The sequence below is a fragment of the Sinohyriopsis cumingii genome, chromosome 8 (genome assembly GCF_028554795.1).
Source record: "Sinohyriopsis cumingii isolate HCF-2022 chromosome 8, ASM2855479v2, whole genome shotgun sequence".
In the NCBI taxonomy this organism is placed as follows: domain Eukaryota; kingdom Metazoa; phylum Mollusca; class Bivalvia; order Unionida; family Unionidae; genus Sinohyriopsis; species Sinohyriopsis cumingii.
The window spans coordinates 6,208,264-6,235,273 of record NC_142968.1 but is presented as its reverse complement, the minus strand read 5'-3'; the positions used below and the strand labels follow the sequence as shown (position 1 = coordinate 6,235,273).

The 27,010-nt window shown below is 34.7% G+C and overlaps 1 long non-coding RNA gene across 1 annotated transcript; it reads right to left on the bottom strand.

The window, feature by feature from the left end:
- Positions 1 to 236: 236 nt before the first annotated feature.
- On the bottom strand, positions 237 to 23,946 carry LOC149792897 (uncharacterized). The gene is made up of 3 exons (XR_016422664.1): positions 23,627 to 23,946; positions 3,670 to 3,717; positions 237 to 373 (listed from the first exon to the last, which is right to left on the bottom strand). It is a non-coding gene; the product is annotated as an uncharacterized LOC149792897 (long non-coding RNA).
- Between the last annotated feature and the right edge of the window lie 3,064 nt (positions 23,947 to 27,010).

Sequence of the window (27,010 nt, the reverse complement as noted above, 5' to 3'; positions counted from 1 at the left end):
ATTAAACATCATAGAAAACCTTTTTATATGTTTTTTTTTGGTCAGAACTTGCTGATCGAAGAATCGATACTCAAATCAAAACAAATTGAAAATTCGCAATTTCACGGAAAATGGAAACCGATCTCTAACGAAATTTCCACCCGTCCATTGACGTATGTTTTTACAACATGTGGCTGCTCTTTAGAAGCAAGGTACAAAATATATCAAGAATGGTAAAATGTTGACTGTACCTGTCTAAACAAGATCTGGCAGAGTCAATCTGTTGGGATGAGCATTGCTGCTAAATGTAAAGTTGGTTAGACGTTCCGACAATCTGTGGAGGCAAATTTCAGTACTAAAGAGAACGTGCTGGATAACTTTCACTTCAGGTTTCCTACGAACAAAGATTACAACGTAGTCGGCAAGGTCCAAAGTGATCTTTCAAAAGAGGGAGAAAAAGATCTTTTTTAACTAATTTCCTAACTAATCATTTTGATTTTTTGTTAATGTTTAATAAGTCAACACTACTGTACGAACTTATTCAAAAACACCTAAAGAATTAAGCCACACAGTCTGTGAATGTAGCTTGATCTTTTTGAAAGAGGGCCTTTTCTTATTTCCCAGAGACAAAAACAATGATTATGACGACATTGCCACGTTCTTTGCCAAAAGTTGAAAACTAAAATGCCAAACAGTCAAAAGATAAAAACTACCATTCATAGAGGAGGATGTTTAATCAGGCTGATAGGACCCAGCTTAAACGATTGAAGAGTTCGATCTGAAAGAGCAAAATTGCAACGGTACGTACAATTATTGCGGCGTCTTCAACTATTTCATCAAAGGGATTTAGACGAGAAGACTCTAAGAGAAAAACAAAATTTAGCAGCTTAGGAGATGACAAACGATACAGCTTCGTGGATGACAGAATAAAGAAAAGAAAAAGCAGTAACGATCCAAACTCGACTTACTAGAATACCCAAATAGACTCTTACATCAAGACCGGGATAAATCGAAAATGTGATACGCACACCCTTCCAAGCGGAAAAGAAAACGAAAGAAGTAGAAAAAGAATGCTTAAAGCAAGAAATAATCTACTGAGACATACTTTACTCATGCTGCTCGTCGAACACGTAAATCATTGAGGTCCAAAAATATGCCATATGCCAAAACCCTTGATAGTTGGTTGATTTTTTTAGCAGTGAATACAAGATGGATATATTTTTAACCAGCTTTCACTAACATCTTTTCGTGTTGATCGTTACATAATAATTTTAAAATTGTATTGTGCAACCAAACTCAAAGCTTCACAGTTCACGTCTGCCAGATATACAATAACGGCTTTAAGCACAACTGACGGATCTTTAGTAAGTGAGGTTTTTTTTTTACGTATGTTTGCTATTCTGGGTGGACACATATTGGTCATACCAAATACATCAGCAACACCGACCAATTATTCAAGCATATTTAATAGTTACGAACACAGGATTGAATTAGTTGTTTCTGTATTGTTATGTCGTAGAATACAACATCGAAAGAAACACATCTTCGTTTAAGAGACGCTTCTTTTAAAGTGGAATGCGTCAAAGCTGCGTATAATTAGAGGGAAACAAGAAGAACGTTCATATACAATTTATGCATCCTCATTATTTTCCTGTTAGGAAATTATAGTGTGACTACCAATATTAATATCAAAAGAGATGCTGCGAAACAGTAAATTCTCAGAAGGGAACGTCACTGTGAGACTACCTGTTAAAGAAAACTTCTCCGGTGAATTGCAACATATGCATCTTTTATATCGAATAGTAGCCTAACATCAATGCTATGGTTTAGCAAATACGTTATATTCAGCTTTTCATAAGGTTGCAACCATTTTGAAACCTATAGTCCCTCCAAGATTTCAAGCTTCAAAAGATCCAGCTTTGACTCAAAAGGAAGAAATTCTCCGAAATGTAATCAGTGACAGTCTTAAATAACCTTGACGAATGCAGGAAAATTTATTGGTTCTAAGATTAAAAGAAGTTTTGTGACTCTGAAAGGCACCTGTAACTTCATTTCACACACCTTCCCAATGCATTTATTCTTCCTCTACGCAAGCACAGGAGCGAGGCAGAAATATATGCCCAAACGTCCTTTAAACTCGCATAGACACGATCAGAAAAGAAATTATAACAGATGGTCAGCAGGAGATATTTTGACGTTTTCGATTGCCACAAAATAATAGAAAGGGATGATGCCAGCGTTGTTCCTTAAAAGAGTCGCATGCGTTTGATACTCAAGGAAGTGGATTCTACTTGAATAGCGAACCGGTTAGCAGTAGCACGGACACCTGCCATTGTTAAGCCTGCTTGGAAATTATCTTGAGGTACGGAAATTAAATCAGGAACACAACACACATCTGGATGTTTCAGTGGTATGGAAACGGGACACTTTGAATGAATTCGTTTGCATAGATTCAATTTAATGACCAACAAGAGAAAATCAAACAAAGACAACTTTATAAATGTAGGATCGTTGAACAAATTGCTGTAAGACAAGTATTTGTTGAATGGAATGAATGACCGCGAAAGACTGATTAGAAGTTATACCGTTTTATATTTGATCACAAATACCCACTAGTACACTCCTAGCATCCATGAAGCCCGATTCTACATTAAACGTGGGAGTCTTACCTAAAGTTTGAAACGTTACCAGTCAACTCTAACCAGAACAACATCTAAGTATCCTCTAAGGACGAGCAAAAGGCAACTTTCTTCCTATTGTCTCTGGACGCCAATACCAGATCGGAGGTCATGTCTTCCAAGGTCAACTGCCTCATCGTTTATTAATTGGTATCATCAAAACTGTTGCTCTATCCAGCAAAACACATTTAGAGTTACAACGCTTTAACGTGTCCAAGATGCGGTTCATACCTATTGAACCAAACTTTGCTAAGAAAAAATACCTGGAATTATAGATTAATCTATTTAAAAGGTAAGGGATAATTAATAACCATCTGTCAATCTTGACCACAATTATGTGGGAAGGTGTGACTGTGGGGATGTGATTTCAGACCAGATCACATGAACAGTGATATATATTTTCACCTTATAAAAGGGTGCCAACTCCATGTAGAATGTTATGTTTTGTTAGCTCGAGTGAACACCTCAAACACTGTCGTAATTCTGGAATTCGAAAATGCTATTCAATAAACATTTTCAGATAATTATTCATACACCATTAAAATGAAGCTAAGGAGTAGATTATGATGATTTTGTTTTCTATATAGGTATTCAGTCACATAGTAGAAGTGAAATAAAGAAAGATACAGTCATTATGTCACAGTGCCTAGAGAGACAAAAACACTTATTTTCCTGTTTTACTCGTTTGTGGGTTCAAATAATCACACTTCTTTCAAAAGCACTGCTGTGGTTGTAAAATCCATCACCCTTTTTTGCAACACGACACATCTGTGTTGATAAGTCAAAACGAGAGCTTAGAAAATCTTTGGAAGAATCATGGACATTTATTTCAGAAGAAATGATTATTAAAGAGTGGTATAAAGAGGTAAGTGACGATCCTGTTCTCTTGCAAAATAGTACTAAGACGTCCTGTTCATTGACTTGCTTCATAGATCTTTCCAAGGGAAACATCAAGTGTGAACTCGTTATTTATCAGTAATTGTGAACAATGAATACATGGAGATATCGTTACCTTCTGAATCAGATATTCCGTAACTTCCTGGAAATTTAAGGGTGTGTGCTGAAGATAAAAACACAAATGATTTGTAAGTTTATATCACCAACTATGGCAGCTTGCGATATTTCATTTTTATTGATTACCGTCTCTAGAAATCGATACCATCAGCATTACGAGATGAAATAATGCATCAGATTAAGTCATTGAAATGAGATTATAAGGATCAGATTCAATTGAATATGCTGTTTTCACATACGTACTTATAAAAAAAAAAACATTTCTCTAGAAAAAATGACAAAATAGATTTGTGGTTTCTGAATATCATGGCTATCTGTATGTGTTAGCACAAAAACGTTTTCGTCGATGGCAAAATTGTACTGTCCTAGATTTTCACGCTTGTAAATACGTTTAGTTTTATTGTTTGGTATTTGTACATGAACTAAACCTCCCTAATCATTATTATGTGTTAACAGGAGTTATCCAAACAAATGTTGATTTAAAAAAAAAAGGGTTGGCTTGTTTCTTGATGGAAACAAATTATTTCAAAATATCTTTCAGATTCTGTCACTCGTTTTTTTTCAAAGAGGGATGTTTTCTTTAACTCGTCGTGTACCTGATCTTAGTAGTTTTCATTCACATCCGTGACTGTAACACACACACACACACAGAGACAGATATATATATATATATATATATATATATATATATATATATATATATATATATATATATATATATATATATATATATATATATATATTAGTGAGTTCGCTAGTTATGACATTCATCGTTGACTTGTCAATAACCTATAATGACTAGGAAGCACTGACAGACTGTCAGACTCATTGAATCGATTCGTTTAGTACTAAAGTGGAGCAGTAGCGGAGAGGGAAATAGAGTACTATGCGAAAAAAAGCTCACCTGACGGGTAATTCGTTTCCTTCAGAACAGGAATTAAATTAATTGAAGACGATCTAGAGGTGGAGACAGAAAAGATCAAGGGAGCATGGGCCAAGGATAGGAGAGAGAGAGAGAGAGAGAGAGAGGAGTTAGAGAGAGACGCGAGAGTGTTCCATTGAAACACCGTTGATGGTACAAGACAGAATGCAATTGAAGAAATAGAAGAGAGAAAGAGAATCTACTGTAACCACAATCACTACCACCAGTGTGACCTATTTATAGTGATCACTCTATGAAGCGGCAGAAGCAACAACAGGAACAGCAGCCGCAACAATAATAAATCGATATATTAGGTCATTTCTTCTTGAAAACCTTAATCATATGAACACGTTTCACGTTTAAAGATTTTTTCTCATTCATTCTTTGAATAAGTTAATTGTATCACTGAGTTTCTCTGCGTGGTGCATAAATTGTAACGTTTTGTTGACATTTTATTAATTTTTAAAATATCTGTCTTTCAAGGAAAGATACTTTTAAGCACAATTCTACTTACTCTACTGCAGCCAATGATAATAATAATAATAATAATAATACAAACAACAACAGCAGCAAAAACAAGAACACTAATAATAATAAGAAGAAAAAGACGAAGAACAAGAAGGAAAAAAAGAGGAAGAGAACGATTTATTACTATTGTGACCTTTGAAATAAGATTTCCGCAAATATATATTACGTGTAACACATGTTCAAGAACTTGAACTTAACATGAAGCATATTTATATTAACAGCTACAGTAGACTCTTTTAATTTGTTGAACAAAGAACAGATCTACTGACACATCTTTAAAACAGCAAAACTCGTTGGTGTTGTACATGTTGCATGTCACGTGTAACTTGAAAACAATTCTCTGACAGCGGATATTTAGATTATATATGATGGCCCATATATAAACCGCTTGTCTTATACACTCTTCAAACGACATGTTGACGTCATAACCTATACACATAATCTGTTTCGTCGAATTCCATACAAGTAACAACAGACTTGGCATCAAACATCGTTTGATTTATTGACGCAATCCTCGCAACTGTCGGGCATTTCTCCAAAGTAAACGGTTACGATGTCAATCATAAGTTTTACCTGGATGCGTCGAGAGAATGGAGAGCTTAACCCAAGTTTATTTTATGTATATATAATTTCGAGTTTCCTGCATAGGTTTCTTCACATCAAAATGATTCGGCATGAATCACTTTTTTCCCTAGTTTTTACTTAGCAATTGTAGCACATGTGGATTTTTAATAACCTATGGATCTGCCCATAATGTTATGGTGTCGTCTTACTTGCAGCAATAGTTCAGATTGTTTAAAATAAATCGATACTGATATAAAGTGACAGATCGCATGTTTTTTGCTTTTGTGATTTTTTTCTTCTTCTCACAGTGGTAGCAATGTACAGACAAAGCTTGTGGATACATCGTCCTACATGGTATCCAAGAAATCCTCGCATACATGTCTCAGCTCATAAAACTAACAGGAAAATCTAAGCAGTTTGATGGAACTGTAAAGACGAATTATATTTGAAATCAACCTGTGAAATATTAATCTCTCTCTCTCTCTCTCTCTATATATATATATATATAGATCTCACACACACACATACCTACACACACACACACACACACACACACACACACACACACACATATATATATATGGGGTTAACGTTAAAGAGAATAAAACCAGCAGTAGTATTTCCCTTTTAATTTGAAAAATGTAAACAAGAGTGAAAAGATGTAATTAATAAACTGTTAACTTTCATTGTTTTTCAACAACATATTTGAAATTTATTCAAGAAAGGTTATGAGATCTTTGTATTGCTAAATACACAAGTCGTTGTCGTATGTCACCATCCTAGTGTTACATGCTTGAGGGGTAAATGTATAAGCAATGGTGCTAAGAATGGACAAGAAAAAACAACGCATTGGTGATTAGAATGAACAACAAACAGTGTTGAATATAACATGATATAAAATGGCATTAGAGAGCTTACTGGATTTATATGAACTATGCTGAGAATTCCGCTGAGTGCGAGAAAGAAATTTCGGAAGCCTACACTGGACAAGAAAATCATAGCAAATATAGACAGACTGTATAGTGTATGCTTCACAATCGGTACAAGTTTCCTTACACTACAAAACTGTCCTTATTACTGTTCCTTTAATATAATGCATTTTTAAATCTTTCAGGAAGACAAATGAAGAGATATAACATGAAAACGTGTAGTCCAAAAGATCCTAATTGATAAAGAAGGTTGTTCAAACATATCGGTTGTTTTGTTATGGTCTCCTGTCTCCTGTCCTAGCGTAGATAATTCTTTATTATGTTTCGACCTGTTACCAATGTCGTTGATAAATCTAGCAGTTTATCGCTGAAAAATAAGTTTCATGTTTGCTCTGGGTTACATAAGTAAAACAAAAAGCAAAAATAATAACATAGTCCTTGTCGAAATGACTTTAGTCCACAACTTCAGACTTTATGAAGCAAAACAACGTACACGAACACATGTAACAACGTAGTATACTGAATTTGGTATGGATTCCAATTTTTTCTTGCAATGCTTATAAAATTCAAAACCTTGTCCTATGAATCAATCTCTACTTGTCATCAATGTGGTTTCTGATTCTTGTATTAATTCCCATGCTATGTTTTCTTCTCTCCAATATTGTGAAGTGCGCTTGAAAGAACATATGCAAACATATTATCTTTTCCCTTGATGTGCCAATAACAGTATTGTATTTCTGAATTTTCAAAATGCATCTCAACAATCGATGAATTTTGTTTTGATTTTGTTCACGAAACTAAGGAGGCTGTTATCACTGAATACAATAGTCGGAGAAGGAGCTTAATTAATACACACTTCTAGGTATTGAAAAGGCAGTATCAAAACCAATCGTTCCCTCTCGATTGTGAATAATTTATCTTGCCCTTGTTTATTTCTTTCAGAGACAAACACACTAGATCATCCATGTCATTTTGTCTTCTGAATCAACACTTCACCAACCCCTACATCACTTGTATCAACATAAACGTTTAATAATTAACGGAAATATGTAGACGACTTAGACACGCTTAAGTATAGCTTGAATTTATCAAACCACTCCTTACATTTGTCAATCATTTGAAACTTGTTTTAAATACTCAACAAATCTGTCAGGGTTTAGCATTTATATAAATATTTGAGCAAAATTTCCGGAACATCCAACCATGTATAAAAATCGCATGAGTTGCATTCTACTAACATGCACTGGGAATTCAGAGATCGATTTGATCTTAATTTTGTACGGGTATAACTTGACAGTGTCCCATAATATGTCCAAAATTTCTATCAGAAAGAGAACAAACTCACGTTTGCCTAATTAACTGTCACATTTGCATCAATGAGCCAAACTAAGAATTTCCAAAAGTTTTCCAAGCGGTCTTTCCAGGTGTAGTTTTTGATGATCACTTCATTGATGTAAGTATGACAATAGTTTAGACCAAAGTCTATCATATTCATGAAACTCTTAAATTTTGACTGACTAGAGTGAAGATTAGTTTCTGCTACTTCAAAAGCTTTTGACAACATATATTTGAAATCGGAACCATCGCCGAGACGATTAATATATTAATCTTTGAATATTCATTTGAAAGAAGCATTTCTTTTAAAAACTTCAATACTCCACGGACAGTCTTTCCAAGCTCCAGTTCAAAAGGATTCAAACCCAAAATTCTTGAACCGATTCCCAAACAGCAAACATTAATAAATAAAGATTTTGGTCCCAATCTTTTCCTGTATCAAATCAATATGACCAAATTATATTCGTTAAGGTTTGATGATATCATTCCATTGCTCAATGACTTTCGAAAGAGTTAAACTGTTGGCTGTATAATTCATGCATACCTTGTTGGAAACTAACACAGACTTTGACCCTACATCAGATTGGAAAGGTTTGGAAGGTCAAAAAGTACATTTTATTAAAGCTTTACCATGCTTTTCTTTCTAACATTCCTCAAATGTATTATTTTTGGAAATATTGTGGACGCACTTATTTTGGTCAACAAGTATAAGCTGCTTGACTTGTCTTAGGTACTGATTCGTCAAATGAAGGAATAGGTTGCATATCTGTTTTAAATATCTTCTGATTGGGTTTTCTTTCTATTTGGCAAGTTAGTCAAGATCTAAAAGATTTAGAACCTTCACTCTTACTTTTTTACTGACATAAATATTCGTCAAATGAAGAAATAGGTTGCATATCTGTTTTAAATATCTTCTGATTGGGTTTTCTTACTATTTGGCAAGTTAGTCAAGATCTAAAAGATTTAGAACCTTCACTCTTACTTTTTTACTGACAAAAATATTCAAGATTTCGTGATAAGTCTTACTGACTCGCCAGTGGAATTTCATAGGCTTGACGAAGAATGTCTTTTCAGTATGATTTTAGAAAAACAATTTGATAGTTCACTGACAACTCTTCACCAGTTGGTACCTTTCTGTGGTCTTCATTTTCTCATAAGTACGCCATTGCTCACATAAAAATATGCTAGTATTTGTGTGGCTGTAATCCTGCTATTGGCAATCTGAAACAAACAGTAGATTTTGTTTCTGCTTGTTATTTTAATTATAATAAAGAGTAGTCACAAGAGTATGACTGTGACCAACACTTATCGATTGACTAGGAACACTAGTGACCTCGTCAACAGACTGACCAATGAATGTACTAGCTAAAGGAATACGTTCCAATCAACATAAGTTTCTAGAGATATCTTGGCAGTGCTCCTATAACTTACAAGCATCCTATAAATCGTTGATTTCAATTTCAACAGGATCATCCTTTTGATCCAAGCAAAATGAACAAAATGATTAACCTTGACCATATATCTAGCTAAATCACTGCCTAATAATAAATAAATACCCTCAAAAGGTAAAGAAGTCACCGTTCCGACGATCACGTATCATTAAAATAAGTATGATGCCATATTGACCTGATAACAAAAGAATCTGAGAAGTTCCTATGTCATCAAATATTTCAATAGGGATAGGTAATGGCGGAAACAAGAATAAGTGATATAGGACTTTTCGACATGAATGGTTTATACTTCCCCATAAGAAATTCCCACTGGGGTTTGTTTGACCCAATCAATATGTTGCTTTCAGTAGAAAAACGTGAGCTTCACCTCTTTGAAATATCAGCATTTGGAATAACTCTGTCTTCGCTCTTTTGCTGTCAACATTTTGCAAACATAAATAACTTGCCCATTCTTCTTACAATAAGTGCCCGTAAGACGAGATAATGATTTCTTATGAGAAGATGGATTACTAAAAGTTGGACGAGATTAAGATTTGGATATATGAGAAAGAGATCTATTTTTCTTAAACCTTTTTCATGCATGCATCTAGCGTTCCATGTAGGAAAATCATCATTTGTACAAACGTCATTATTATAAAAATGTGCCACGGAAACGTATCTGTGTTTAGCAACATTTTTCTTTTATAAACGCAGATGGGATGTTACCGAAGTCATTGAATGACTCGTCATAATAAAAATGACAGGCGTCTAATTGATCTATTTCTACGTAGTCCTCCTTTGTGTGTTATTACATTGCAATCTCACATCACAAACACGTTTCTTTGTCAATAGAACATGTTTGTCATTTCTGATAAGAATATATATAAATCGTGGGCAGTTTTAAGTCGTGATTATGTTCTTGAGACATATACTGCGCCTACGATCTGTTCGTCATCAGATTGGAAATGTAATTTTTAATTTGACACCAGAAAATGTAGTCTAACTCGATATAGATTTATGTAATAGAAGAAAGGTGTTATCCTTACAAACCCATCTGCACCACCATTCCTGCGGATATACTGTAACATTTTGGACTGAGAAAAAGTCATGTTCAGGTCGATTAGTATCACATTCATCCAGTTTAACTTCACCACAAAGGCTTTAATAACGTTAATAATTTCTTGATAGGTAGGTCTCTGCTTTGAGCAAAAAACGTTCCAGGTTTCACATTTGAGTTGGCATTTATTAGCGAATGTGATATGTATACTTTTGTTCAAATTAATGTGATCACGTTAAATATTCACTCCTTGAAATCCAAGGTGATGTTCATCATAGTGGTATCGAACACTGGGTCAGGAGGTTTATCGGTTGCTGAGTGAACTGAATTATGTCCCGACGTGCACTGTTTAAGCTGAAGCCATATATGTCGCGAAAACTTTCGATGCATGTATAACCTAGGACAAAAGTTTATCATACATTTGCACAGTATTTTCATATACCTAGTCACCAAATTATCTTTCAGATAACCAACATTTTCTAAACTCATGCAAGAAATTAAATAACACAAATGTTTTGTCAGCTTGAATCCCTTGATGTAACTGACATTGCTTTACTTTTCCTGAAGTCTCTGACTAGCCTCTAAACATTGGTTATTCTACTGGAATGTCCTCGCAATAGAACACGATCTTTAAATGTTTAGTGTTTGTCACAAAATTGGAAGATTTGGCTTTCCTTTTCTGAGAGAGAGAGAAAGAATGACAGACAGAGAGTCAGACAAACAGAGACATATTTAAGGCGCTGCAGTAAGTTAGGTGATAGAGTGAGCTGGACCAGATCCTGTTTGGACGGCCTTGTTGGAGCCATGCGAAAGGCACTAAGGTCCCATTTCGTCTTCTTGATGTATCAATTATTATATTAGAAGTGCAGTTACAAGTTAGGAGAGAGAAAAAGAGAAGGACAGAGGGGGAGAGAAACTAGTATGGAGACAGATATAATAGAAAATGACAGAGTATTTGAAGCAGCAGTCAATTTAATTATTGATAAATGAGATTTCTTAAAATGTTAATGCGCACATATGAATTATGAGGCTATTATGTTTTTGAAAAACTATTTCAGGGACAGTAATCAATGGTGTAATCAATCATTGTCACTTCTTCACATTTGGAAATATTAATGAAAGCTCACATGACGATTACATAAGCACACATCATTATTTATAGCCAAGGAGAAAATATTTTTTAGAAACTTCATAAAGGGCTTGTATACACTGAGTTTTCTGGAAGAACTAAACCTGTGAATTCCAAGAATATACGTCATGTGGATTTGGTGTACATATAAATGATCTATTCTAAATACATATCAGGTCATTTGGGTACCTCTTATATCAGCAATGGGTGCAAGTTTTGACAATCACATTTAACGTACCATTCACTTAACATTTTTCAGATTCTTTCTTCCTGGTCAAAGAATATTACTTGGAAGGTTATCAAATAAGCCTGCCAAGAAATGAATACAGCAAATTCAATATTAATGTACTTATATATATATATATATATATATATATATATATATATATATATATATATATATATATATATATATGGATGAGGTCAAGCAAAAGACATGCTCAAGTATAGATCTGAGTGAATGATTTTTCAGGTCCTTCAAGATATCGATACCTACACCATGCGTGTGTTGCCATACCATTTACTGGCAGAAAAACAAAACGAAAACAAAATAAAACCCATCAAAGTTTAAAGAGCACCTAAGCTTATGACACTGTTTGTCTTATATTCTTAGCATTTGAACAATATAATATAATACTGAAATCAACATGAGGAAATATATTATCGTCATGGGACTTTTATTATATGTAACAAAACTAATTAATGCACATGTATGTATACAAGATAATATAAAAATATTTTGCAGAGAAAATAACAGCTGAATGTCATATATATATTTAATATTCCAGAAGATGATGTTGGTGTAAACATATACGTAAACGATATTTGTGTTGCATCACAGTTACCACGCGAAATATTATAAATTGCTGCGATGGCACGATGATAGTAGCAGAGTTAAACAGGGATCACTTGAATGAACAGACTTTACTGGGTAAAGGCTATTTTCTGCTCCCGTCCTCACGAAGCAGTGCATATTTTTAAACTATGTGATTCTTTCTTTAATACAAAAATGAATCTCTTCCATAGTCATTGTGTTTATAGATAGCTCTATCGTGCCAATTAACGATAGTTGAAAAACAATGACTGAGATTGGAAATTGCAACATAAATACTGCATTTAGAAGATTATAATCCAAAGTACATATGGTCACGGGTTTTATCCACGAATACAATTCAACCAGACTGTGTATTTATGTTGAGCAAAACAAATCTTCAAAATAACATTTATATTTTACGTAGCATTATCATCTTCCAGAATTCGCGGCGTTGGTTTCTCCGTCCGCACTACGGATATATAAATAAACTGTCAGCTTCTACAGCATTTTATTCAATACCTAACAGTAATGTACCAGAAAGGTTAGAAAAAATAAAGAAGGGAGATGTTAGTCAGTCTGATTAATTTCATTCCTACATTCTTTATCTTTTTAAACATCATAGCTTGCCTCGCTCTCATACTTCAATTGGTGGGTTAAGCCGCTAACATACAAATAAACATAAACATTGCAACGGTTGTATCCCATATAATGCTATCGTCTCGTGGACCTGAAGATTGTTATTTTGTCAAATAATATATGATAACATTAACAGGGTCATAATGAGATTAAAGCTGCTTACAAAGGAAGTATAACACAATGATGTAATTTTGTAGATTTAGTTATTCTATGAGACATCCCATCATGTGGGGAAATTTAATAACAGATGCTTGACTCTACTGTAGTGCATTGCGTCACACGCAATCGCACGTGCATCCTAAGATACAGCTAAGACAAAGCTGAACCATATTTAATAGTATTTAATTTAGTCGATCTAATAGTATTAAATGTAAACAAAACTGGCTTGAAATGTATCATACTTCCGTGGATTGCACGAAATGAACTGCTTTGAAATGTATCATACTTCCGTGGATTGCAAGAAACGGATCGCATTGAAATGTACTCTAAGATATTACTGCGTCCATAGCAACTATGTATACCTTGCTTCATTTGCTCTACAACTATCACGAAACAAATATAGAGTAAACAATGGCCACTTCCAAAAAGCGATTATTGAACAAGTGAACCAGTGAAATTCAGTGTTAGGCATTGTAAGTCGATATTGATCTGTAGTCAACGTTAGCATAAACATACAAACTCACAGTACCAGCTATTAGTATTAAAAGTTGCGTCAGTCCAGAAAACGGATATGTTATTTGATACAGCATATATTCATAAATAATTGTGATGTCATTCACTAACTCATTCTCTCTTCCAGTAGAAATAAAACAAAGATCTTCTTTGATATTGACGTTTCTAGGTGTCATGCTATTAAAACTGAAGTCTAAGAGTTCTTACTTGACAAGTTCTAAAGATACGTACACACATTTATTTATTTAGTAGCGTCGACACTAATATTTGTGTGTTGGATTGGATATTGCTAGAAAACGATATATTCCTGTTGAACTGTCTCGAAACCTTAAGAGGAACTTCTTGTTGGACACCAATAATAGGAAATGGGGATCTTCAAATGTGATTTATTTATATGTTAAGCGATATGAATAATGGTTTCGTTTTTCCAAGTCATTAATATATAAGTGTTGTGATATCTCATTATTTTGTCAAATGGCAAGTATGTTGAAGTACAGTTCACACAAAATACAAAATTTTGAATACTTCTGCTTGTTTCATTTTTTTGTTGTTGCTTGAACGTAGAGTCCTTGTAGCGCGCAACATTAAACCGAGGTCAGAATTGCTTGTGTTGCGTATCAGATAAAGACTATAAAGTAGCAAAGTTGGCCAGATTTTGTATTTTAGAGATTTGTTAAGCAAGAGAAACCCATGAACAAGCTCCAAACGCAAAATTTATATGTGGCGGTGATCTATGTAATCGAAATTTCCCAGGCTAAGAGAGGTAACAATGTTTAGTAATCCCTGAAATCTTCACGCGTCCAACTTCATTTTAATCAAACATAAATACAACTCAATGTTCTGATTTTGAACTTGAGGATACATTTCGCTTAAAACGTTTCACTAATGCAAGGCCAGAAATTTAAATATGCAATATCTGCAATCATATTATAGCATGGTAGTATGCTAGTGTAATCTCTAACATTTAAAGTTCAAAGCGTTAGAAAATTTAATTACATTGTGTTGTTCATTTTCATCATATATGGCAAAGAGGAAATAGCATATGGAGGCAAGAACCTATTGTCTGTGTAAATATTCTCTATACCACGCCTGTGTCTTATACCAATCAAACAATATTACTTACCCCGTGTATTAGGGTTATGCATTTATTCATCAATGTTTTACAGTTTTACGTTATGTGTTCCGGCTCAAAGTGTACAAATAAATTAAATATGAAGAGTAGATATTTTAAAACTGTGCAATTTTCCAAATGCGAAAATATCCTGGATGACAATGACATTTGTTGACACATTACCTAATTATTACAGGATATATTCATAAGTGAATTTATGCTCCTCATTGACTCTCTCTCTCTCTTTAATTTATTTTGTGTGCTTGATCTTTCGCCGTCACTGAGGGTAGAGTTTCCCCTACCTGACTATCGTCATGGCTGAGGTTTGTGCCTACCACATGTTGTTTACATGAATTTAAGGTTATTTGAATATAAGACCTGACCTTTCTTACGAGTTATTTGACTTTATCCATTAGAAATGACCCACATTTAGGCGGCACTTTTGCGTCGCACGTCAGCGAACAGTTTGTATATACATATAGGTTGTAAACAAACTATTCATTCGCATCTCACGTTCAGCCTTTGGAATCATTTTTAGTTATTTTCAGATACAATACTGAGGCGAATCGTTCACTTAAATTATCCACTTGAATAACAAAGTGCTCATTGTCCTATTGGTTTATACCAGTACTGTGGTATCATCGAGGACTCAATTATAGACTTTCTGGATTATATCATTGTGATGCATCAAGACATACAAGATGATTGGCATGCATTCGGAACATTCTATACTTTTAGACTTGTCATAGAAACCAGAAGGGGTTAGAGTACAGGAAAAAGAACTATTTGGTTGAGCTTGCCAGGCTTTAATGCTTTTCGGAAATAAAGCCTGTTTATCAAAGCAAGCAAAAACAATCGGCTCAATTTGGTGGAAAAGTCATTTTGAATGAAAACGTTTATAATATTATTTGTAGTTTTGTGTCTGGTTTGATAGGGAATCACAGGAATTATATTTTCAATAAAATGTGGAATCAAAATTAACAGAACATCAGCTGAAAGAAATTATGATATGCCAATTCAGAAAGAGGAAATGGAGAGGCAAATGCGAATGCAGAGAGAGAGAGAGAGAGAGAGAGAGAGAGAGAGAGAGAGAGAGAGTAAGAAGAGAAATACCAATACAGACGAAGAAAGACAGATGAAAATAGAAAAAGTGAAATACAAATTCAAAATATAAAAAGAAAGAAAAATGCAAATGCAGAGAGGCAGCGAAAGATAATTTCATATTGCTCTTTACAGAAGGTATTGGGATTATGACGTTCATATGCTGCTGAGACTGCATCCGTACAGGATGAATCCTCTCAAACATGATAGTTTGCAAAGTTAATTTCGATATTTACTGGAGAATAATTTCATATAACCAAGTAAACATAACTGATATTTATTGTGCATTATTGTGCCTAAACCAGATAATGCTATTCGTATGTATACTGAGTATAGAAAAGTCAACAGTGTCACCAAAATGAATGCATCCAGTGACAAGAATCTATGCCAACGTTGACAAAATTGGAAAAGCAAACATTTTCACCAAGTCTGAACTTTCAAACGGATTCGAGCAAACCGCAGAAGTATTATTTTCGGGATCTGCAATGCCACATTGACTTTATCAATATACATTGATGCCGTTTGGTACGAAAACATCTGGGTAAAAATTCCATTATTTAGTTTAGGACCATAAAGTCTCCTCTGTAGGAATAAAACAAATTTGCTCAGTGTTATTTATCACGTGTCTTTCCAGCTTGTTGTGTTTAAAGGTGTAGACATGCTGTCAAAACAGGAAGACTATGATGTCTACAGGAGAATTGTTAAATCTTCGTGCACGGTTCAAGACTTTTGGTATATTCCTCCAATCAATTTTTTTATTATTAAAGTTTTGAGTAAAAGTCCAACAAACAAAATTATTTCAACGCCATACATGAAAGGAATAAACAAATCACGGAAGAATGCAGAATGTTCTATTTTCGCTTCTGTTTAGATAAATTAATAATTTGGAACGTGTTCGACTGCTCCAAATATAAAATGTTTCTTGAAATGCAATGTATAGTATGATACCTTATTGTGACCCTATGAGTTCAGAATTACATATTCAAAGGCTGATTCAGGTAAAGCTATTTTTTCATTGTGTTCATTCCTTTTACTAGGAATACCTTGATAAGACGAGAAATGAATTACGGTGCATAGATATATATATATCTAGGACGAGATGACATTACCTAGTAAACTAGATACTTGTAAAGACAGGTATAATCATGATAACCGCTTTCCAATCAACCTGGTATTTCAATATCTTAGATAAGGATCGAGTATATCCACATGTCTCAACCAACGTCCTTTAAAGGATCAGTTCCTCTGTTTAACGCCGAGTGCGCATGTCCTTTCGCGATTGTAGTCGACACAGTTAATGAACTATTTTCTAATAAGAATAGCTTTATTTCCAGGAGGAAGAGGACAAACCCAGATAGTTTTGGAGAAAAATAGATCTAAAAGCCTCTAAAAGGGCCACATACTCTTTTATAATATTAAACACTATTTCAAACTCACACGACTCCTGATTATCTTGGTGAGTGTCTTTTCTTTCCAAAGGTGCTGAAACATTTTCACACGTGTAAGACAGATTCATTTGTCATAGGTCATTTAGTCACCAATTAAAACCCTACATTATGTATCTTTATACCATACAAAGAATAAACATGCATGCCATTGAAATTTATTGAATAAGTCATGGAGAGACACAATCAGTAAAAACTAGGTCGAGAAGCTAAAGATCCGAGAATCTTATTTAAAATATTCTTAAAATATGGATTCGTGAAAAGCAGCACGTTAACACTAAACTTATTTCGGAAATTAAATCAACCTAGCTCATAATTATAATATACATTATATGAATGAAGATGGAAAATCCGACACAATGCGGCTCATATCCAACATACTCGTGTGTTATAGATAGCAATGATTGACAGCGATGCTTGAAATAATTGTACAAATATTGTACGCTTTATACAACTATTGCTGCAAATGAAAGTAAACCTACCCGTATTCTGGGCTAAATCCAATCAACACATCTTGAATTGCCGATGCTCAATGCTACATTTTGTTTTCTGTTTTTTAAATTATTGTATGGGAAACTACATGTGTATCCTCTAACAAGTGCAATTATGTAATGTAATGATAGTACGCGTGTAATCAGATGATTTTTGTACTTATAAAGATACAGAGTTAAATAATTGGTAAGTACGATTGAATGCCAAGGTGGGAGATTGAATTACTGAAATATTGTAAATTGCATGCAAGGTGGCATTCCGCTATTTCTGACCACGTGAAGTGCGTCATCAAGTTTATGTTTGGGCAGTGTAGCATGGTTCATGGATGTGCATACCATATGCAAATGAGAACAAATGTCTTAAAATATTTGCTTCAAGGAAAAAAGAAATATGAAGAGATAATAAAATAGATTTTGACAGTGATCGAAGGAGCAATCAATTTATTTACTGATGAATGACTTTTCGTTTCAATTTCTGCATGATTGAGTGGGATAGTTTGCATCTTAACCTGTTCGTACGTATATGTCAACCAGAATACTATGATGCTGGTATTTGTTTGGACAGTAATTTAAGGAGCAATCGATGTAGTTACTGATGAATGACATCTCATTTTAATTTCTGTATGATGAGTGGGAAAGTTTGTATCTTAACATGTTCATGTGTACATATCAACCTAAATACTATGATGCTGATATATATTCTATATCTAAGACATTTTAAAAATATCACCGTTGTATCCAGTTACAAAACCACGCAAGGCGATTGTACATAATCACTTTGTAAATTGATATCCTAGGAAGACAAATAATAATCAGTTTATTTTGTTTGTTGTCGGGCACTATTACCTAGAACCGGGAACTGTGTAGAGTAAAACCAATATTAATGTCATGTATGTGATTAATTTTGGATGAGGTCAAACAAGGGAAATGTTCCAGTATACACCTGGACTTACATTGATCACTTCCATAATGTTTCTCTCGTACACACTTTACATTTTCAAATTATGTGACAATATTGGAAATTGTCATGGTGCATTACATTATTATTGTGGGATTTACATTATACATAATGAAATATCATTCTTATTTATGTAGGTATATAATATTGTGCAAAAATACGTTAAAGAAAGAACACAATACAGATAACAATATCTTTTTTTTACACTATACTGTTCCATCATTCATTCTCTTTTATTGCACTCCAAAAATAAAACTCGGATCATGACTTTCATGCACCAATATAACAGTTGTATATCAGAATTTCCTGCTCAATTCTACTTAATTAACTATTTAAATATGGAAATATCTTAAAAATGTGCAATCTATGGAACATAAATTCTCCTGTTACACAATTTGACACTTTATATTAAGATGAGACATTTTATACTGATGAGAGTGAGGCGGAAGGAATTAAAGATGGGTGTTTTTCTTAAAATATTTGATGTTCTACAAATTTGGACTGATGCCATATTTACATGTACTATACTAGTGTTATTGTTGCAACTCAGTAATCATACGTGTCTGAGAAATATTAGAAAATGCAGTGACCTCAAGATAATAGTGGTAGCAGAACATCGGCACAAATTTGCTACAGTTTAAAACACATGCAATAAAGACTCAGTTATTTTATACATTTACCAAATAATTCCTTCAAATACTTACTCATATTTAGAGTTAACTCTAATCATCACCTTTTGAATTAATGAATGTCAATGTTACTTTCATTGTCCGTATTTTAGTTTATTATTTCGACGCTACTTGTATGTCCTCTAGTTTTCGTTATGTAATAATGTGCAACCACTCTCAATGGACAGTAAATGGTGGCCTGGCAACTTATAAATGTACAGAGATAAAGAGTTCGTAAGTAAGGATGAATGACAAGGCTGGAAGTGCTAGTTACTGAAATATTCTAAATCGCATACAGGGTGACACTCCACTATTTCTGGTATAGTGAACTGCATCATCAACTTCTTGATTTCAAAGAAATAGACAATATGAAGACAATTCTAGTGGCACCTATCTTCTATGCATATTGGGTAAATAATAGTACAATATCCGACTGCACGGAATAGGAAAAATGCGAATAATTTAGTGCGTACGCAAAAATCCGGCAAAGCTTGACCCCTCCCTCCTCCCTGTACACATGCGTACTTTTTTTTACCCCCCCCCCCAATTCTATAGAACTGCCTATATTTAATCCACGCAGGAACCATAAAGAAACCATAATATTAACATGTTTAATGTTGAACGTCTGGCTGTATCAAAGAAATAAGCTGCGTTATTTTAAACAGTTTGTCTAGTGTCCACTAAATTAAAACGCCGACTGAACCCAGTCGAACATGTTACGTATTAGACAAATTATCTTCAAGATATCACCCCCTCCCGTTTCCTATGCGTACGTACATTATCAATAGACACCCACCCCCATGCGCAAGCGTATGTATTTGGGTTACCCCTTCCCCCTCCATGAGTACGTACTAAATGGACGGCCCCTTACTCCGGTGGGCGCTAAGGCAGAAGATTCAGACATGAATATAAGATTCAACAATTTCAAGTGGTTTCTTTATTCTTTTATTCACCCTTTAAGACAACGGATCCAACAACATTTCTTGTTAGATTTTACCAGTGCAAATGAGTCTATATCAGACAATACAGTGAAAAGTATCAATCACAATACCGACAACAAAACCCAATGCAATCCCTTAATAGATTGATTACATCATAGAAAATAAATTCATCATGAAAGAGAGAGAAGCAACTACGCATGACGGAAGGGAGGTAGCGCTGTTTATAAACAGACCCATAGTTTTCGAATTGCTTTCAAAGAGTTCAGTTTGCTTCACCTAAAATTTCGCCACATAAATTCTGGTATATTATTCACAATACCTAACAACATCATTAAATAATTAGAAACGTGTGAAAGGCGCTATATCTGGATAACTGCACCGATAAATTCAAATAAAATTCCTGAATTAAAATTCCACTTGCAAAAGATTTCATTTTGCAAGAAAATATAATAGAATTTGAATAGTGTGCATAGAGTGCAGTCAAAAAGCAAACACGGAGGGAGACAGATATATATATATATATATATATATATATATATATATATATATATATAGAGAGAGAGAGAGAGAGAGAGAGAGAGAGAGAGAGAGAGAGAAAAAAAATTCAGGCATACTAATAGCAATGGCTCTGACAGTGATTGAAGCAGCACTCAATTTAATATCTAATGAGTTAACAGTGAGTTTGTATCTTACTAAAATATCAATCAATAAAGTGTGATGCCAGGATATGTTTTATATCTAGGACACATATTTTCAAAACAGCAACGTATGACACATTTACAAAAACTTGAACGATGATTGCAGACGATCACTTTCTAATTTGATTGCATAGGTAGAAAACGCGCATTCATTTGATCTAGTTTGGCGTCGATCAATATTTCCTGGAAATACTGATAGCGTGCAGCAAATTCAATATTAGTGTAAAGTTCGTTTATATTTTCGGGTGAAGTCAAGCAAGGTGAATGTTACAGGATGCACCTACACTTACCTTGCGCACTTTCATAATATTTCTAATTTCTTTCTTAAACTCTTAGCATTTTCACAATATATGACAAACTTGGAAATCGTCGTTACGCGTATTCTATTATTTTTCTGTGTCTTACTGTATGCATAATATAAACATCATTCCTACAACTTGTAGGTATTCACTATTTAACAAACGTACGTTAAAGAGAGAACACACACACACACACACACACACACTATATATATATATATATATATATATATATATATATATATATATATATATATATATATATATATATATATATAATTCATTTTCTTTTATACCAGTAAAAAAACAATACCTAGAATGTATATTATCGGCAGGATTTTATTCACTAATATAACACCATTTTACATGAGCATTTCTTGCTCAGTTCAGAATAACAACGCAAAATATGGTTATATTATAAATGTATGCAATTTATACAACGAATTGCAATAATGTACAAATGCTAAGAATTGTGACAAGATATATTAGGAACGGAACCTTTTTACTGATGGGAGTGAGATGATACGTAATTTCAAATGGATGTTCCTTAAAACCTGATGTTCCAAAAATTTGAGTTGATGCCGTATTTTCATGCAAGATATTAGTGAAAATTGTTGGATCCTGGCAATCGCAGTTTCCCTGCGAATTATTATACAATGATGAGATGACTAGACAAGACACCTGCACCACTTGCACTAACTTTGTTACAGTTACCAAATATATTAAATAATTACCCAAATATTATAAAGCTTTGCACAGTAATTGTTCTAAATATATGTCATCTTGCTCATAGTTTGAGCTACATCTAGTCATCTTACTCATAGATTGAGCTAAATCTAGTCAGTACAGTTTGAATTACTGATCTAAATGCATGTCATCTTACTCATAGTTTGAGCTAAATCTAGTCATCTTACTCATAGTTTGAGCTAAATCTAGTCAGTACAGTTTGAATTTCTGTTCTAAGTTCATGTCAGCTTACTCATAGTTTGAGGTAAATCTAGTCAACTTACTCATAGTTTGAGCTAATTCTAGTCATCTTACTCATAGATTGAGCTAAATCTAGTCAGTACAGTTTGAATTCCTGTTCTAAATACATGTCATCGTACTCATAGTTTGAGCTAAATCTAGTCAGTACAGTTTGAATTCCTGTTCTAAGTACATGTCAGCTTACTCATAGTTTGAGGTAAATCTAGTCAACTTACTCATAGTTTGAGCTAATTCTAGTCATCTTACTCATAGATTGAGCTAAATCTAGTCAGTACAGTTTGAATTCCTGTTCTAAATACATGTCATCGTACTCATAGTTTGAGCTAAATCTAGTCAGTACAGTTTGAATTCCTGTTCTAAGTACATGTCAGCTTACTCATAGTTTGAGGTAAATCTAGTCAACTTACTCATAGTTTGAGCTAAGTCTAGTCATCTTACTCATAGTTTGAGCTAAATCTAGTCAGTACAGCTTGAATTCCTGTTCTAAATACAAGGCATCTTACTCATAGATTGAGCTAAATCTAGTCAGTACAGTTTGAATTCCTGTTCTAAATACATGTCATCGTACTTATAGTTTGAGTTAAATCTAGTCAGTACAGTTTGAATTACTGTTCTAAATACATGTCAGTTTACTCATGGTTTGAGGTAAATCTAGTCATTTTACTCATAGTTTGAGCTAAATCTAGTCAGTACAGTTTGAATTACTGTTCTAAATACAAGTCATCTTACTCATAGTTCGAGCTAAATCAAGTCAGTACAGTTTGAATTACTGAACATCAACGTTACTTTTCATTGTCTATATTTTAGTTCACTGGGTCCCACAAATGGATATTTTCATGTAATAATGTATAATCACTCACACTAATCAGCCCGAAAACATACACAGATACTACTCGGGTAAAAAAGGTTCAATGACATGCTGGAACTACACATTCGCTGATATGTTTTTTATGTTGCATAGGAGGTTGCCGTGAACAGTTAATAGTCTATCTACATCGTCAAGATTTGGGTTGCAGAGGAAAGTACGATTCAGTGATGCATAACCGTACATAGCTCACACAGACACGCTATCAATTGGTTTAATTTAAAACAGAAAATATTAAGGAAGAAATGGATGTGTATTGAATAGACAGTAGAGAAATATGCGAATCCAGAAAATCTGAAAAAATCTTGATTATTTAAGGCGGAACACTAATGCATACATTTCAACTAAGAAAGTGAGGTTAATTTTCAGCTTTACCTTCCGAGACAATAGTTCTGTCAATCTTTCCCTCGAGTTCACCTGCCCCAACGTATATACGGCCCACACAAATCCATTTAGCACTCGCAATACGTCTAATGACTTCGTTCGATAAGTTTGAAAGTGATAAAATCGCTATTTTTGGATCACAATTCCTAGAATGCGTTTGTTAATAAAAAAATTCGCAACCAGTCATCTGCTTACCATTATGTCTTGCCAGCAACACTGTGCATATTTGTGTCTGTCTGTCTGTCTTTGTACGGATATCTATATATATATATATAAGAGTCGTAGTGGCTCATTAGAGGGAGAGCTTTGACTTCAGTTCTGGTCAACTACAAGGGTGTGGACATTCAAAAGGCATTTTTTGACTATGATACACCAATAGTGTGTTTAAAGTGCCGTTAGAAAGCCAACAGAAGAGAGAGAGAGAGAGAGAGAGAGAGAGAGAGAGAGAGAGACAGAAAGAAGTAAGGAAGTAAAAGTACGGAGTGGTTGAAGCATTGTCATAAAAGTGTCGTTTGACCACGGCCCGGGTCAAGTGTAATGATGAAGCCATTTAAAAATTACTTAGTTCATATTTCCAAGGCAAGCTATAGCCATTAGTGAGTATAAATTGCTGTTAAAATGCGATCGGCATGTGTGACTTGGATTTTAACGTACCTTTAACAATTTTTCAGTCATATCGCTACGACGTCTGCAGTGTGGCAGTTTATAGTGATGTCTAGCACTGGCGCATCATGCCACAGACACGTAGCATGATGTCCCACCCAGTCACCTTATCCTGACACCAGGACGAACAGTCCAATCACTATCCTCTTAATACTGAGCGCCAAGCGTGGCAGCTGCTAGTATCATTTCTGTAAGTCTTTGGTATGACTCGGTCGGAGTTGGAACACGTGACCTACCGCATACGAGGCGTACTCTCTAACCACTAGGCCACTGGAGCGGTTAATACCAACGGAAGGGAGATTGGAGAGAAAGATATAGACCGGTTGAAGAGTATATGTCAGAGACTTTGATGTATTAGACAGTTTACTTATTGACGACTGACACCTTGTTTTGATTTCCCGATAGCTTTGTTTGATGAGTTTACCATTTTCAAGATCTAGTATATCAACATTATAAATAGGTCAGTAGTAAATAGGGGCGATAGGGGGACAAGGGGACTGTTATGTTAAAAAGTGGATATGGGATATAGCGACTATGTAAATTTAACATGGACAATTTTCTGGGGCGATTTAGGGACAAGGGAAATTTTACATGGGAAATGGACCTATTGAGGGACAAGGGGAATTGAAAAAAAAAAAGAAAAAAGGTAGGCATGAAAGTGAATTTCTTTTCGAGGGATTGGAGTGGCCCTGAAAAGGACATTTGGGTTTCTTCTTCTCTTCTTCTTCTTCTTCTATTTTCTCCAGTTCTTCATCCACCCCTCATCTTTCCTAATAATCCTTTCTTCTTTATTTCTGACTCTGGTAACCAGTCAGGATTACCCAACGCTCTGAACTTGGTCTGTATCTTTATCCAATTCTGATTGAGCCTCTCAAACTCTGCCTGTTTCTTGTTATTTTCCTTACCTTTTCTTTCTTTACTCCATGTCTCTTTAATCTTCTTGACTACTTCATCCATCACTTTTCTCATAAGATCGTCCCCTTTCTTCATCTTGTCCAACCCCCATTTTACGTTCTTCCACTCCGTCCAGTACAATATGTTTTCTAGGAAGCACCGGACTTGGATGACATGATCTAGTGCTTCCTTCAAATTTCCCATTCTGACATAAGGTGGGTTAATGAATCCTCTCGACTTATTGACTTCTTTTTCTATCATCCCTGCTATGAGATCTCTGGCTGCCTTTAGACCTTGAACTTTACTGGTTACCAAGTCTTTCGTATATCCATGCCTCCATTCCTTTTCTATTCTTTCTACAACATATTCTACATCCATTATCCAGAAATAGATGTTTCTCAATAGATTAAATAAAACAGACACTTGATTCATTTTGTATCGGTTATTCCTTAGAATAGTGCGAATGATGATTGGTTGGTTATTTGGATTATAGTGGTTTTCGTTCTTTTGAACATGTACCACTTGTTTATTCACGCATTGCGTGATTTTTAATTACTCCTGGGGGAAGGAAAAGGAGCCTCATCCCCCAGGCTTTTATGTACTCACAGAGTACTTTTTAATTTAGCCACTCAGGTGTAGGACTAACTAGTCCTTAACAACCTGACTGAAAGGCTAATAAACATGAGTGGGAATTGTCACACCACACACTCATGTTTCTTAGTTGGATTGAAATGCCCCAGGTGTCAACCCAAGCAGTATGTGACGCCCGCTACGATTGGTCGGCAGCGATGACGTCACATTAGGACACCTGGTCTTGTGGCAGGTGGAAATCGTTCCACATACTGCCACGTGTATGTTGTCCGAGCGTGGTAAAGGAGGAAAGGTACTCGGAAAGCCAGCCATGGATGTCATGTACTCCCCAAAACGCCAGCCCGTACTTATTCCAAATCATGTCCAGTTTTACTAATGGACAAAACATACCAATAACGTGTTAGCCACTTCTTCTCTCTTCCTCCTACTCTTTATTCTGCCTTCTTCGACGATGGCCTCAGCTGCAAGTTCATTCAATAAGCGCCTGGCGTATTCCAGGTGCATATGGTGTTCAAGAAGTTTTGCTAGCGTCGTGTTCATTGTCTTGCGGACGTGAAGGAAAACATCCCCCTAAGATCCAAAACTTAGTTGGATTATAGTGGTTTTCGTTCTTTTGAACATGTACCACTTTTTTATTCACGCATTGCGTGATTTTTAATTACTCCTGGGGTAAGGAAAAGGAGCCTCATCCCCCAGGCTTTTATGTACTCAAAGAGTACTTTTTAATTTAGCCACTCAGGTGTAGGACTAACTAGTCCTTAACAACCTGACTGAAAGGCTAATAAACATGAGTGGGAATAGTCACACCACACACTCGTGTTTCTTAGTTGGAAATAGCTGAGGAAGCTTGATTTAAAAGTTCAGCCAGATGTTGTTTAAGAGACAAGAAGACGGTTAGGAGTATTTTTTTTTCTTTTTCTTTTTTTTCTCTTGAATTCCTTATTTATTTTGATTCCTTATCTTATTGGTTTGGAATGAAAACTTGTTTTATGGTTGTTTGTATGTTATTATGGAGTCCTGTTTTAATTAATTCCTATTTTCCTATTTTATTTTTTTGTGGCCTTAATTGGTTTTTATTTTTCGGGCTATGAACGGCTGTGTCAGTTTGTGAACCTACGAGACCTAGCATGCCGTCATAATTCCCAAATAGTGATTTTGTAATATTCGTCCTTAACTGGTTTTTATTATTCGGGCTATGAACGGCTGTGTCAGTCTGTGAATCCACGA